Genomic DNA, 13505 nt, shown 5'->3' with positions numbered 1-13505 from the left:
GTTCAGTTCACATATTGTTACTTGTATGCATATGATTTCAGGGCTTGGATAACTAATTTGTGGGCTCTTCCCTGGAAAAGACTATTCTTCTAGCTCCCATGTATATTTTTGTTTTCAGTACTGGGGAAGGAACCCAGGGCTACATGTACACTAGACAAGAGCTCCCTCACTGGGAGACTCTAGGCAGGTGTTCTACCACTGAGTCACACCCCAGCCCCTCACTGGGGGATTCTAGGCAGGTGCTCTAACACTGTGTCTTACTGAGGAATCCTAAGTAAGCGCCTCACAGTTGAGCCATGCCTCCAGCCTTTAGCCTTTTCAAAAACTGTGGTATAATGCACATACCATGTAGTTTCTTACCTTAAGCATCAAGTGCATACCAAGTAACAGATGGTGTGGCGCAGCCATCAATACTATTCACTTCCAGAAGTTTTCTACTTTCCAAACCGAAACCCTGTCCCTATTAAACACCAATTCTTCCTCCCTTCTCCCACCCCTGGCACCCATCATTCTATAGGGCTCTTGGACAAGGGGAATCATTTACCTTGTGTCTGTATTATTTCACTTAGCCATGTGTCCCAAAGATTCACTTACTTAGCAGAATGTGTCAGAATTTTCAAGGTCATCCTCAGCTACTTGGTGAGGCTAGCCTGGACTACAGGAGACCCTGCCTCAAAAAACAAAGAACAAAAACAAAACAAAACAGAAAAGAGGGAGGTGCCTGAACCCTGTGAGGTCATTTCAAGGCCTTCTGGGGAAAACAGCCATGCCACTACCTCCTCAGCCCCTGTGGAAAGCTGGCCAGGCATGGTGGTGCACATGTTTAGTCCTAGCACTCTGGAGGCAGAGGTAGGTACGTTTCTGCAAGTTGGAGACTAGCCTGCTCTACATATCTAGTTCTAGGGCAGCCAAAGCTACATAGTGAGATTAGTCAATCCTGTCCTGGCAAAAGCGGATGGGAGCTGGACAGACAGATCAGGGGTTAAAAGCACCAGCTGCGCCGGGCGTTGGTGGCGCACGCCTTTAATCCTAGCACTTGGGAGGCAGAGACAGGCGGATCTCTGTGAGTTGAGACCAGCCTGGTCTATAAGAGCTAGTTCCAGGACAACCTCCAAAGTCACAGAGAAACCCTGTCTTGAAACACGCCCCCCCCAAAAAAAAGACAGGGTTTCTCTATGTAGCTCTGGCTGCCCTGGAATTCACTCTGGACTAGGCTGGCCTCAAACTCAGATCTGCTTGTTTCTGCCTCCTGAATGCTGGGACTAAAGGTGTGCACCACCATGGCTGGCTAGATCTGACTCTGTTTTTGCCTATGCTGGTCAGGGGCTGAGGAATGCTGAGGTCTGTGACAGGAGCAGGCTCTGAGGACCAGGGTGGACCTCATGCCAAGAAGAAATATTAGTACAAGGTTTCCATCCCTAAGGTCCCTGTGTCTCCAGACACCTCTTCTGGAGGGTTCAGGCCTGGGCTGTTCCAAGTTAGAGTCTAGGCACTCATGTAGGCAGAGAGCTGTGGCAGCAGAGGGTCAGAGATAAATACACACATGCACACACACACACTCACACAAACACACACACACACACAGGGGGGGGGCAGAGAGAGACACAGAGACAGAAAGGCAGTGACAGAAAGGAGAAAGAAGAAAGATGAGCAAATTGGTCTGGGTCATGGCTCAGTGGTAGAGCACCTGCCTAGAATTCCCAGTGAGGGGCATGGGTGTGGCTCAGTGGTAGAGCACCTGCCTAGAATTCCCAGTGAGGGGCATGGGTGTGGCTCAGTGGTAGAGCACCTGCCTAGAATTCTCAGTGAGGGGCTGGGGTGTGGCTCAGTGGTAGAACCCTTCCTCACTTGGACAAAGCTATGGGTTTTATCCCCAGTTCCACCCAAAGGAGAAAAATGATCACAATCAACTAACCAACCAACCAGACAAACAGGTGGACAAAAAGAAAGAAACAGAGGGGGAGAGCCCAACTGGGTGGTGCACACCTCTCATCCAGTACTCGGGAGCAGGCTGAGGCCAGAGCATGACAAGTTCAAGGCTATCCTGGCTATACTGTGAGACTGTCTCAAAAAGGTGGGGGGGTTGACTGGGCTGCAAAATGGCTCAGTAGGTATAGGAGCTTGCTGCCAAGCCCTGCAACCCAAGAGCTGATTTCCACCCCCAAACCTACATGGTGGGAGGAGAGAAGCAACCCCACAGGTTGTCCTGACTTTTGCATGTGTTCAGTGATACTCAAGGACATGCACATATATGCACAGAAGTAAATAAAACGTAATTTTAAAAAACAGATAGGTGACAGGTAGGGTGCCACAAATCTTTAATCCCAGCACTTGGGAATTAGAAGGAGGTTGGAGGAGGATCTCTGGGAGTTTGAGGCCAGCCTGGTCTACAGAGTGAGTTCCAGGATAGGCTCCAAAGCCACAGAGAAAAAAAAAGAAAAAAAAAGAGAGAGAGAGAGACTCTGTCTTGAAACATCAATAACAACAACAGAACCAGAAAGAAAGATGAGAAGTGGTACCCACTTGGCAGGGCATTCAGCAGCTTGCCAGCCCCTAGGTCCCTCTGGAGAACATGGTCACTACTTATGTGACCCTATCACATCTAGATGTGACCCAGCTTCCTCCCACCCTGGGCCAACCTGTCACTTGTGTTACTTGTGCAGAATCCAGCTGCAAGTGGACAGCCCACCCTGGACTCTCCTTCCCTTGTTGGAAGCATCTTCTGTGGGTAGCTCAGGCTGGGACTTTGGGGGCCATCACCAACACTCATAAAATATTTACCCATCATGCTGCTGGGTGGCTGGCTCAGAAGAGCATCTCGGCTAGGCCATCTGTAGGGTGTGGCTGGCCCCTGCAGGCACTAGAATCTCTTAACTCATGCTGTCAGGTGTCCCTGGGAGGCTGAGACCCTGATGCAGGTGTTAAGGCCACAGGTGAACCTAGCACAAGCAGAGAGGATGCAGGGCTTTAGCCTCTGTACCCTTTCTTCCCCTGAGACACTCACAGAGGTCAGTCGATCAGGCTCATAACTAGCCAGCTGTTTCTTTGAAGGCAGTCTCTCTGGGATGGTTTTTAGGTAGGGTCTCACGGTAGCACAGGTTGACCTTGAACTCACTATGTAGTCAAGGATGACCTTGAACTTCTAATCCTCTTGCCTCTACTTCCCAAGTGCTAGAATCATGGGTGTGCACCACTGTGAGCAGTTTATGGGGTGCTATGCACCCAATCCAGGACTTGGGCGTGCTAAGTAAGCAATTTGTCAACTGAGCCCCTTTGGAGTCTCTCTCTCTGTCTCTGTCTCTGTCTCTCTCTCTCTCTCTGTAATGAAGGATTCAGGCAGTAGGGGGGTCAGATGCAGGAAGTGCAGGAATTGGACCCAGAAGAGGCCTGGTGCTGTGACCCTGCAAACTCTTTGCTACCCACTCTTCTGCATCTCTGCTGGGAGGTGCTGGAAGACTCTGCTGTGGTTGCCATAGAGACAGGGCAAGTGGCCAGCAGGTGTCACCAAAGCCTGCAGAATCCAGAGGAGCCACAAAGATGGTGGGGGGCATTGGGGCCCCTCCCTCCAGACCTTTCTTCTAGCTGTATGCTAACAGGGATCACCCCAGACTGCTAAAGCTACCTCTCCTGGGGACAGTAACCTGCCATCAGGAACACAGCCCAGAATGGCAGCATGAGAAAAATGTCCCTTCTGCAGCTGTGGAGAGCTAACACCCACAGGGTTGAAGGTGGAATGATTGGATGCGGCCAGTTTCCCTTGTGATGCTCTACCCAGGGCGGGACTGGAGCAGGCTGCAACACATGGCTGCTCTTGGTGTTTTTTTTTTTTTTTTTTTTTTTTGTCTTTTGCTTTTCGAGACAGGGTTTCTCTGTATTGTTTTGGAGGCTGTCCTGGAACTTGCTCTGTAGACCAGACTGGCCTCCAACTCACAGAGATCCGCCTGCCTCTGCCTCCCAAGTGCTGGGATTAAAGGTATGTGCCACCAATGCCCAGCTGGTGTTTTGTTTTTGAGATGGGTTTCTCTGTTTGGCTGTCCTGGAACTCGCTTTGTAGACCAGGCTGGCCTTGAACTCAAAGCATTGGGATTAAAGGCATGTGCCACCACTGCCCATCTCAGGGGCTGCTCTTGTTTTTCAGAGCTCAAAGTATCTCTGATCAGAAGCCAGACAAGGGAGGCCCCGTCTTGTACCCACCATCCAAGCTAAAGAGACAGACCCACCTCTCCTCTGGGCTGCACAACCTCTTGACACAGCCCCTGAACTCAGGGCTCTGAATCTACGACACACGTTTGTTTTGTATTTGGTCATCATGGGCCTGCGGGAGGCCAGAAGACCCAGCCCACACTGGGTGTTCTCTCCTTATTCATCTCCCTGAGAAGTCAGTGGGTCCATGGCCTGGGCTCTCAGTGTGTGGTCTTTCTCGTCCCCGGGAATGACTTAGCACTACCCCCAGTGGGCAGAGCACCTCCTTTGCCTTCACAAAGCCATGGGTTCCATCCCCAGCCCTCTACACACTAGTATGAGGCCACACTGTTCTCCGAGGAGCTCCCAGCCATGCCATAACCTCCTTTGCTACAGGAAGCGAAGCCAGTGGTATTTGGATCACAAGAGCAGCTTCGACTCTGTCCCTGAACCTTCCCGGGGCAGGCACATCTGTTTGATGGCTGCTATGGTCCCTGGGGCTTAATCTGGACCAGGGAGGGCCTGGCTTCTCACTGGGTGTACCAACTTGTGCCTCTCCTGAACCCTAAGCACACAGCCTTGGGAAGATGTCCTGCCTCAACCACAGGGAAGGTTTGAAACCTGATTTTCAGTGTTGTATAAATAGGCAGAGGGGTTCATGGCTATAATCCTAGCATTTAGGGGATCCGGAGAGGAGGACATGAAGTTCAGGGTCATCCTCAGCGACATGGAGAGTTTGAGGCTAGTCCAGGCTACATGAGACCTTGTCTCAGAAACAACAACAACAAACCACTGTACCTTTTCTGGTTAAGAACTCAATACTTGGGGCTGGAGAGATGACTCAGCAGTTAAGAGCACTGCCTGTATTTCCAAAGATCCTGAGTTCAATTCCCAGTAACAACATGGTGGCTCACAACCGTGAGATGTGGAGCCATCTTCTGGCCAGCAGTTACACATGCAGACAGAACACTGTATACATAGTTTTAAAAAAATGTTAAAAAAAAAAAGAAGCAACCAGGTATAGTGAGTGGTGCAGGTCTTTAAGCCAATGGTCAGGAGGCAGAGGAAGGCAGATCTCTGTGAGTTTTAGACCAGCCTGGTCTACATCCTGAGTTCCAGGCCAGCGGAGCTACATAGTGAGACCCCGTCTTGAAAAAAATAAATAAAAAAGAAACAGCCTCCTTTTCTCTCTGTTGTCATCACTCCAAGCCATCTAGGTGTGGAGAGGAGCCCACTGTGAAACTGCAGTCTGAACAAGGCTCAGAAAAGCCCGGTGGCTCTCACCAGACCCTTGTGATGCAAGTGTTCAGACAGTTTCCCAGGCTCTCTCAGTTCAACTGGGGAGTGCAGGATAGGGGCAGAGAGGACATCCACCCACCCATCCACGCGTCTGTCCATCTGTCTATCTGCCCATCTAGCCATTCCCCTGCCTATCCGTACATCCATCCATAAAACCACTCATCCATTTATTCACTCATCCATCCATCTACCCATTCATTCATTCCCCACCTGTCTGTCCATCTACTTACTATATATCTCTCAGTCCACCCATCTATCTTCTTACTTACTCATCTATCTCACTAACCCATCCCTCCCCCCCTTCCCTCCCCCTCTCCCCCCTCCTCCCAGTGAAGACTTCCTCCCAGCCAGGCCCTAGAAGGCAAATAAGAACACAGTAAACTGGGCATGGTTTTTCATATCTATAACTCTAGCTCTTGTGAGGCTGAGGCAGGAGGATTGCCACAAGGTCAAGGCCAGCCTGAGCTATAAAGGGAGACCCTATCTCGGCAAGATGACTCTGTAAGAAAAAGGTGCCTCCTGCCTAGCTGGACAGTCCAAGTTTGATGCTCAGGACTCGAAAGGTGGCGGGAGAGACCCAGCTCCCTCAAGTTGTCCTCTGACCTTCGTACACATGCTCAAACGTGCATGAACACACACAAATGTGCCATAATAATAAATAAAATGTAATAAAATCAAACCCCTCCCCCAAAGAATGAAAAGACTGCCAATAAAAAAAAGAAACAGAACACTAAGGAGTCAGGAACAAAACTCTCCCTCGCTTGCCCTGTGCTCCTCCAGTTTGGGCATCCTCCCCCACATCCTTTCCTTGGGTGAGAAAACCAAAATCAGGTTCAAATACAAAAACAATTACTGCGTCCACCGAGGTCACCAAAAGGGACAGGTACCCAAGAGCTGCCAGCTAAAGTTCAGGGTCAGAGACAAGGGCTGCTGTGGAGGGAGGGGAACACCCTAGTGACCTTAGACAATTCAGGAAGCTACAGAGTAAATGGACACTTGGTTCCTTTTCTTTTCCTTTTCCTTGGTTTTGTTAGACAGGGTTTCTCTGTGTAACCCTGGCAGTCCTGGAACTCACTCTGTATACCAGGATGGCCTCAAATTCACAGAGATCCGTCTGCCTCTGCCTCCCCAGTGCTGGGATTAAAGGCCTGCACCCCCATGCCTGACTGTTCTTTGTCTTTGAGACAGGGCAGCATGTAGCCCAGGCTGGCCTCCAACTTACTCTGTAGCTGAGGATGACCTTGAATTTCTGATCCTCCTGAATCCTGTGATGACAGGTGTGGCTCACCTGGCCTGCTTTGTATGATGATGAAACCAGGACTTTTGTGCAGGTTAGACCAGCACTCTGCCAATGGAGCCACACCCCTGGCCCTGGGCCTGTCACTTTTGGGGGCTCCTGGAAGACTCTATTCCAAGCCTGGGTTTATTGGTACTGGGCCTCCTTCTGAGTACCAGTGTTGTTTTTATATCTCAAGGACTATCAGTCTGCACAGAATGGCTCCATCTTGAGATCTGTGGCCAATGATGTTTACAAAGATTCTTTCCAAAGCGAGCGTCACTGGGAAGCTCCAGGTGGACGTAACATTTTCCAGGACACCATCTGTTACCTGGCTATTTCCTCCTTCAGGGCGGAGAGAGGCTCTTTAAGATTCAGGAAGTCTGTGTGGGGCACTGGAAAGATGGCTCAGCCGTAAAGAGTACTGGCTGCTCTTCCAGGACCCAGGTTCAATTCCCAGCACCCACATGGCAGCTCAGTCCTGTCTGTAATTCCAGTTCCAGGGGATCTGACACCTGAATACCAATGCACATAAAATAAAGTTAAATAAGTTATTAAAAAGAAAAAAGGGGCTGAGTAGTAGTGGCCCACACCTTTAATCCCAGTGCTCGGGAGGCAGAGGCAGGTGGATCTCTGTGAGTTCAAGACAGCTTGGTCTACAAGAGCTAGTTCAGGACAGCCTCCAAAGCCACAGAGAAACCCTGTCTTGAAAAACCAAATAAGTAAATAAATACACTGTTCGAGAGAAGTCTGACCAGCCCTGCTGTCTGCAGATGCTGAATTAGAGCAAGTCTCAGGCCAGTCCTGCCCTGGCCCCCAGGCTGTGTCTGAGGTGGTGGGGATGGGGGTAGCTGAGCTAGTGTTTGGAGTGACAGTAGCTGCAGGTTGGGGTGGGTAGCAGGGTGCTGGGAGGGAAGCTGCTTGCCCACAGCCCTGCTCCAGCTTCTTCCTCTACCCCGCAGTGAGTGGCTATTTCTGAGGACCTAGACCAGTTCCATCAGGGACTAGGTAAAAGGTGAAAGGTGAAAGGTGGAAGATGGAAGGTAGTCTTAGTTAGTCTGGTGTTGACCTTAAACTCTAGTGCTCCCGTCTCCCCAGGCTTGGGATCACAGGCGTTTGACAGCAGCCCTGGCTTTATTTTTTCTTTCTTTTTTTTCTAATATTTTATGTATGTGTGCTCTCCATGTATCCCTGCAGGCCAAAAGAAGCATCATAGCCCATTATAGGTGATTGTGAGTCACCATGTGGTTGCTGGGAATTGAACTCAGGATCTCTGGAAGTGCTCTTAACCACTGGGCCATCTCTCCAGCCCCAGCATGTCGCGTCTGCTGCGCGGCCTGTGTCCGAGAACGTGCGGAGGGTGTCGGGTATTGATAACACAGAGACTCGTTCAATGATATAAAGAGAACTTTAAACAGGCTCCAAAAAGGTTCAAGAAAAACTCCTAAGAAAAGCTCCCACCAGAGAAGCTTCTGCTCTCTCCTCTACCCTCGCTGGTTCTGCCCTGACACCAGAGGTGGATGTGTGTGGGTTTTTGAAGGTGCGGTTAGTCTTTGGACAAGGTCGAGGTCAGGGCGGTTTCTGTGGGAAGGCCTTTCCCAGGAACTTATTGTATCGTTTTTAGTAAACATGTTTTTACTAAACATTGTCTTACAGCTGCCTACTCCCAGGCAGAAGGGGAAGTGGCCAGGAACTTATTGTATCGTTTTTAGTAAACATGTTTTTACCAAACATTGTCTTACAGCTGCCTACTCCCAGGCAGAAGGGGAAGTGGGTCTCTGCTCAAGGTCTGGTGTTCCCACAATTCACCCCTTTTTATTTTCAAATGAGGCACTCCTGGCTTAGGTCAAGTAGGGTCACCCTCCCTTTCCCGTCTTTGGGGGACCTTGAACCCCTGTTTTAGGTGGGAGGGGTCTTCCCCACAGGTTGCCCGTCATCGGAGATACCCCAACCTTAAATTATCTGTAACCAACCTTCATGGCTATCGGGATTGCCATGGGCTAAGCTAAGCAATACTTGGTTACGGATCTCTTGTCTCTGGAACAAGGCACATTTGAGCTTGGCATAAAGCCAGAATGCCTACCGCCACTGCCACCATTTCCAGGACCCCCATTGACATAGCGCCTCTCCATCACCATACCCATCACCAGATCTGGGCCATAACATTCTACCAGCCTTCATCTGTTACAAGGGTAACCCGCATGTGATTTACATTCTGTTACAAGGGTAACCCGCATGTGATTTACATTTACAATTTGATAAAGTTTCCAATCGTTTCAAGATCTGCTCAGGAAAGCATTTAGAAAGTGCACTTGCACAGATACATTGGGCACAATCATTGATGTTACACATGTAGCATTATGAAAAATATGAACAATAGTTGTCACATTAGGACAAGTTGCATTTCTCCAGAAAAATACACTGGCCTAGTCGTGATTCCAGAAATAGGAACCATCAAGTCTGATATTTCAAGTGACCATGTCCTGTTCAAATACTGAAAAGAGGCTTTTGCCACTCATCATAGTCCATACCAATGTCCAAATGCTTTAAATGGGTCCTTTTTTCTCTGTTGGCTTCATGATGAAAACTCATGGGTCCGGAAGGTTGATGCAGCAGGTCTGTTGAGAAACTGGAAATCTCGAACTGACTGTTTTCTTTCTTTCTTGGGCTGTAGATTCGATGACATCAAGGGTCAGGAACACTGATTTAGGAGATCTCACTCAAACTGGCTTAGGTAGGCTCCCATGGTCTCAGGTCCAGTTTTTCTCTGCTCCATGCATCTCACTAAATGGTCTGACAGTTGCTGAAGCTCTATTCCTTTCCTGCAAGAAAACACAAACATGCCCTCGACCCCAAATTAGGGTCTTCTCCACTGTCTAGTGTATGGATGTCTCCATTTGATCTGAGCAATGGTTGCTCAAGTTCCATCATGCCAGAATCTGTCTGAAGCTCACTGGCATTCACATTATAAAATTTTTAAATGAGGAGTGTATTATTTGATGAGTCATGTGGGGACTGGGGACATTATTCCCCCTTTTTTATTTTCTAAAAAAATTTTCTTTTTTGAACTGTTGAAGCTGGACCATAACAGTAGAAGGATTTGTCTACCCTCCTTGGTTAACTATCTAGGTAAATTGGGCTTACTAAATAACTTTTGAAAATTATTTGAAGTCTGTGAGCAGTCTTTCCCAATCTAACCTGTAGAACTCTCACTAGCTGACAAGGCCTCATTTGTATCTTAAATTTTTCTGTTAAAACATTAACAGACTGGCTGGATGTTCCTTTTGGCTATATTTAACACAATCTAGGTAGCTTCTTAACTATTTTTGAAGGGATTTAAGTATCCTTTTAATCATATAATCAGTTCACACTCACGCATTCACAATCACATTTCATACATACCGGTGTGGCCACACCATACATTCAGAACATACATGCATCTTTTAGTCATCCTTTTTCCCTAGGTCATGATTAGTCTGTTGCAATGAAGTTTCCTTAATTGAAATCTATGTAAAAGAACAACTCCAGCCAATCATTGAACTAAAAAGGTTAAAAAGTCCTATATGTTTTTATCATTCCTCCATTTGAGCTACAGTCATGGGGTACAGCCGTACCTACTCCTTGTAACTCTGTAGATGCAAGGTAGAGAGGCCAGGCTTTTGGCCAAAAGTTTTTAGAGATGACTCACAAAATAGAACTTAAATGTAAACAAAATTTTCCATTCCATATACCTTTGTCTTTGTCTTTTTCTTTAATTAATACCAGTACCAATTTTTTTTTTTTGAGTCAGGGTTTCTCTGTATTGTTTGGAGGCTGTCCTGGGACTTGCATAAAGGTGTGTTGGGATTAAAAGCGTATGCCGCTGGGAATCTCTTGGATTCCCCTACTTCCTGACCCTGGTATCAGGTTTAGGAGGGGGAAACTCAGAATGTCTAGTTTCTGACTTTTTAATCTCATTGGCAGCAGCCGCTCCCAATGTATTATTGGTGTTATAAAAATTGATGAACAGGGAGCTGGAATGACTAACTGGCATTAACATGGGGGGGAATCCTCACCAACGCCCATATTTCACTTACCTGAGTGTTCAGCAATGGTTGGATCTTTATCATGGTGAGCATTCCTAGTATCCGGAGTAGTATTGGGGTCGACATGCCTGATGCACCGTTCGGGGACCCAAATGGGCTTCTCACTTCCTGGAGGGAAAACACAAACAGCCCCTCGGACCCTAGCTAGTAGGGGAGTGGGTGGCTGCCATTTTCCTGTAATCAAATCCTTCCATCTGACCCATCCCAAGGACTGGGAGGGTTTGTTCCAATGTCTCTCCATAGCAGACAAATTATTATGGTCTATGGTCAAAAAATTTAAAATGTAAAGTATGGTGGATAACTGAATATTGGGGGAGGTAACATACTCCCCCTTTTTTATTTTCTTAAAATACTGTTTGAGAGTGGCATGGGTGCGCTCCACAATAGCCTGTCCCGTGGGGTTGTGAGGAATACCAAAAGAATGGACAATGTGATGTTCCCTGCAAAAGGCAGCAAAGCGATTGCTGGCATAGGCAGGGCCATTGTCCGTTTTCAGGGCATCGGGTACGCCCATGTAGGCAAAGGCCTGCAGGCAATGAGAAATAACATCTTTAATCTTCTCTCCTGAGTGGAGAGAGGCAAAAATCAGTTTAGAATACGTATCCACAGAGACATGCATATATTTTAATTTCCCTGCCTGCGGCAGGTGAGTGACATCCATTTGCCAGAGATGGTTGGCCCTGAGGCCCCGGGGATTTACCCCCTCATTGGGAGAATTATGATAAGGGGCACAATCAGGGCACTGAGAGGTAATCTGTGTAGCTATGGATAAGGGGCACCCAGTGTGAAATTTAATGGAGCGGGCATTTAGATGATACCTCTCATGGAGCTGGTGGGCCAGCTGCTCCTGAGTAAATAAGACCCTAGGGCGGGTCAAGGAGTCAGCAATTTCATTGCCCTGGGCAAGGGGTCCTGGAAGGTTAGTATGTGCACGAATAAATCCCACATAAGCAGGGTGGATGCGCTGCCAAATAAGATGTTGGAGCTGAACTAATAAGGAACGAACCTGGGAGGTTGGAAGAACATATGGAGAAGTTTCTAAAGGTCTAACAATGTTGGCAACATAAACACTATCAGTATATAAATTAAAGGGCTCTCCCTCAAACATTTGGAAAGCCATCAAGCAAGCAAACAACTCGGCGGCTTGTGCTGACATCTGTCCTGTGGGTACCCTCTTCTGCACCTGAGAAGAAACCACCACCGCGAAACCCTTGGAGGAGCCGTCTGTAAAGACTGAGCGAGCTCCAACTAGAGGGTTCTCCTTTAAAATCTTGGGAAAGATCACAGGGTGTTGTTTGAAAAAAGACATCAAGGGGCTGTTGGGATATTGGTTATCAAACTGTGCGCCTGTAGATGTAATAAACAGGGTCCACCCATCATGGAAGATCTGTAGATGTTCCACCTCCTCCTTACCATAAGGAAGGATAATTTTATCAGGACTCTTTCCAAAGGTTTGAATGCTAAACTTGTGTGCCTTCCACAACAATTGTAAAATGAGATCATAGTAAGGGGTCACTACCTTCTTAGGGGAGGCTGACAAATGTACCCAATAAATAGGACCAGTCTGCCAAAACACGGCAGTGGGCGAAAAGCTAGATGAAAGTACAACCAGAACAAGGGGCTGCCCATAATCTATACGCCAAAGGTGGGCTTGCTCTATACTTCTTAACAGCAATTGTAGGGCTTCCCTGGCCTCTGGGGTAATCTGTCTAGGGGAAGTTGGAGCAGGATCTCCAGGAAGAATATCATAAAGCGCTTTAAGGGCCCCTGTTTTAATAGAAAGAGAAGGGCGAAACCATTGCACCTCTCCCAAGAATCTCTGCCAATCATGAAGTGTTTTTAAATTTGAACAATCAATTTGGAGTCTTTGTGGCCGGAGGCCAGTTTGTTGAATTTGATGACCCAAATAAGTATAAGGGGGTCTCTTTTGGATCTTTTCAGGAGCCAAAATAAATCCGCGGGCCTCCAGAAGTTCCTGTAGCTCTGCAAAGGCTATGTAACATTGTCTTTCTTCGGCCGCGGCCAAAAGAATATCATCCATGTAGTGGATAATGTAAAGATCAGGGAACTTACGTCTGAGGGGATCTAAACAGGCAGCTACATAAATCTGGCATATAGTTGGACTATTAGCCATCCCTTGGGGGAGCACCACCCATTGGAAGCGAAGGGCAGGCTCCCTAAAGTTAATCGCAGGAAGGCTAAACGCAAACCGAGGACTATCTTGAGAATGCAAGGGAATAGAAAAGAAGCAATCCTTCAAGTCAATGACAATCAAATGCCAGTCTTTAGGAATGGCCACAGGCACGGGCAAGCCAGGCTGCAGAGCCCCCATAGGCTGCATGGTCGCATTCACGGCCCTCAAGTCTTGTAGTAACCTCCATTTCCCTGAAGATTTTTTTATTACAAATATAGGGGTATTCCAAGGGGACGTGGAAGGAACCAAATGACCTGCCTCCAATTGTTCTTGAACTAGCTGGTGAGCCGCCCTTAGTTTCTCCGCTGGTAAGGGCCACTGTTCCACCCATACCGGATCATCTGATAGCCATGTGATGGGTATGGGGGCTGGCGGCGCAACAGTGACCCTCATCAAAAATGGCCAAAACCCTTCCTATCCCCTGGGGCCCTGGTCTCCAAAGGGAGGGATGCCACAGGGCAAACCTCTC

Source organism: Mesocricetus auratus, unplaced genomic scaffold, assembly GCF_017639785.1.
Source record: "Mesocricetus auratus isolate SY011 unplaced genomic scaffold, BCM_Maur_2.0 Super-Scaffold_100008, whole genome shotgun sequence".
Classification (NCBI taxonomy): Eukaryota; Metazoa; Chordata; class Mammalia; order Rodentia; family Cricetidae; genus Mesocricetus; species Mesocricetus auratus.
The sequence above is the reverse complement of the archived record's forward strand: the minus strand, read 5'-3'. Positions refer to the sequence as shown.